The sequence below is a fragment of the Epinephelus moara genome, chromosome 11 (assembly GCF_006386435.1).
Source record: "Epinephelus moara isolate mb chromosome 11, YSFRI_EMoa_1.0, whole genome shotgun sequence".
Taxonomy (NCBI): Eukaryota; Metazoa; Chordata; class Actinopteri; order Perciformes; family Serranidae; genus Epinephelus; species Epinephelus moara.
In genome coordinates, this window is record NC_065516.1 from 4,670,569 (window position 1) to 4,672,967 (window position 2,399).

Sequence of the window (2,399 nt, forward strand, 5' to 3'; positions counted from 1 at the left end):
AGCTTTGCTGCCTCCCCTTGGTGGATGACGGAACTGAGAGCTTGTGTCTTTCTGCTGAGTCTCCACCAACAGTGTAGCTTTGCTGTCTCCTTTTGGTGAATAGTTAAACTGATGCTTTGAACTTTGTGGCACAAATTCCATGGCAGAGGGTCTGAGAGAGGATTTCCTTTTTGAACTTTCCAGATAGGAATTCATTCCATCCGAATAAGCTCTGGAGCTCTGTACATCAGAACCTCTGTATTTAAGCACAGTAACTTTTGTTGTATGGGCAGCGATTTTACTTTGCAACTCAAGCATTTCTCTCCTTTGCCTGATCTGCTCCTCTTGAGCCTTCAGAGCATGTCTTTCTTTGAGGGCAGCTGCCATAGCATTGAGAGCAGCCACTTCGGCCTCTGCCTTGAGGCATGCAGAGGAGGCTGATGACCTTAAAGACTTATGACTGGAGCAGCCAACTGATGAGCATGTTTTATCACCAACATTAGAAATGCTGTCATTAGGATCAATATCATCAACAACCATAGTTGTATTTGTTGCAGCATTAATATGAGCCACTGCATCATCATCACCATCATCTGGCTCATCATTACCACCACCATCATCATGTTTAAATTGCTCCTTTGTAGTTTGCAACCATTTTTTCATTGTATGCATCATTTCTCTGTTGCTGTGCATTCGGGGTTCAAACCATGCATTTTGTTTTGTCATTTCCTCTTCAGATATTAATGGTTTCAAAGATTCATGCAACTCCGCTGTTTCCACCATCAATCTCAAAAACATTTCAGACATGGCTTGCACTTCAGACACATTTTTATTTGAAAGCATCAGCTGTTCAGTTAGATTGTAAAGTTTCTTTATCCTGGCATTTCGTTCCTTTTGATTTGATATTAGTTTTGCTTCCGATGCTTTTACAGTGAGTTTAGTCGGTCTTTTACCGAGCGCATCTCCTGCTTCACTTTGATTGACAGATGCATTACTTTCCACGTGACTCATGTTGATATTAATTAATTGCTGCCGAAAGCTTTATTTAGAATTGTAACAGGATTTACCTGTATCCTGATGCGAGAAGGCCAATCTCTTCCACAGTTGTTAACAATTCTGAAATAATCCTACCGTGATTCTTCGGTTGCTTTCACCAGGCTTTCATTCATCAGCATTCAGCCGGAGCGGAGCAGAACAGAGAGCAGAGCAGAGCGCTATCTTCTTGTGTCGCAGGTCAACGTCATTCATTCATTGAAGCTGAGTTTTTCAACAATATGTAGTGGCCATCGAACCACAAAAAAGGCCACTAGTGGGAATCAGAAGTCATTTCCAACGCGTGGTGTAGCCAAAAAAACGAGGTCTGCCATGACATACCGTTCAATACTTTATTAAGTTTTGCAAAGATTAAAAACCATCTACAAAAACAGTTGTACTCGTTTAAAAACCGAGCTCGTGTAAAACATACAAATTAACTCTATTGCACATACAGACCCACACGCACGGTTGAAAAACTGTATGGCTTCCCCTGACCTAATTTCCATCAGTAGATCACCCGTGACTCCCATATATAGGTCAAGTGATTGTTTACCTGCCAATCACCAGGTGAGATGATGACATTCACACAACCTATCCCACTCCCATACACACACACACCATGCACAACACACAACACAATTAGCCACAACAGTATCTATTAAGCTATTCCTTTCTAATTAGCTAGCTAATCTCTGCACAACCACACTAAAGAAAATCTTCCCTTCTACATTCAAGTGAGAAATCATCTGGAATTGGCTATGGTCCACAGACTCCTTCTCCTTAGGAATGAGGACACCCCCTGCCCTACGCCATGCTCTTGGGAAAATATGTTTCTCCTAAACTATTCTTAGCTGTTTCCACAAAAAATTAAGGATCTAAACTATTCTTAGCTGTTTCCACAAAAAATTAAGGATATCAGGTGCACTTTTATAAACCCGGTAGGGGACTCCATTAGGCCCTGCGGCCAAAGAAGCCTTTGCACGCCTGACCACCTCCTGAACTTCCTTCCACCTAGGTGGCCTGACATCCATCTCATGCTCTATCCCTCCTAATGGAGGGATATCCAGTGGAAACCCTACTATCCTATTCTTCTCTAAATCTGAATATGTATTTCTCAAATATTCTTCAACCTCTAGCCTTTCTGATTTTAGCTGCCCTCCCTTTTCCTGGCTAAACAATCCTTTAACAAACTTAAAAGGGTCCCTGAAAAAACCTGTCCTTACATGTTCCTTCTTCCTCCTCTTTTTCCTGAGATGTTCTGCCCTTCTAAGAGCTGCTAGCCTGCTTCTCAACTCCTCTTGCAACACATTTATTCCCTCCCTTTCTTCTTCTGTAGCCCTTTTCCACTGCTTTCTTAACTGTCTCCTTTCCTTAACTAACTTCTC

General features: G+C 42.0%; 1 protein-coding gene across 1 annotated transcript in view; it reads left to right on the plus strand.

Moving 5' to 3' along the window:
- Nucleotides 1–2,399, plus strand: part of LOC126398141 (melanoma receptor tyrosine-protein kinase-like) — a 61,686-nt gene that overhangs the window by 8,022 nt on the left and 51,265 nt on the right. The window lies entirely within an intron of this gene.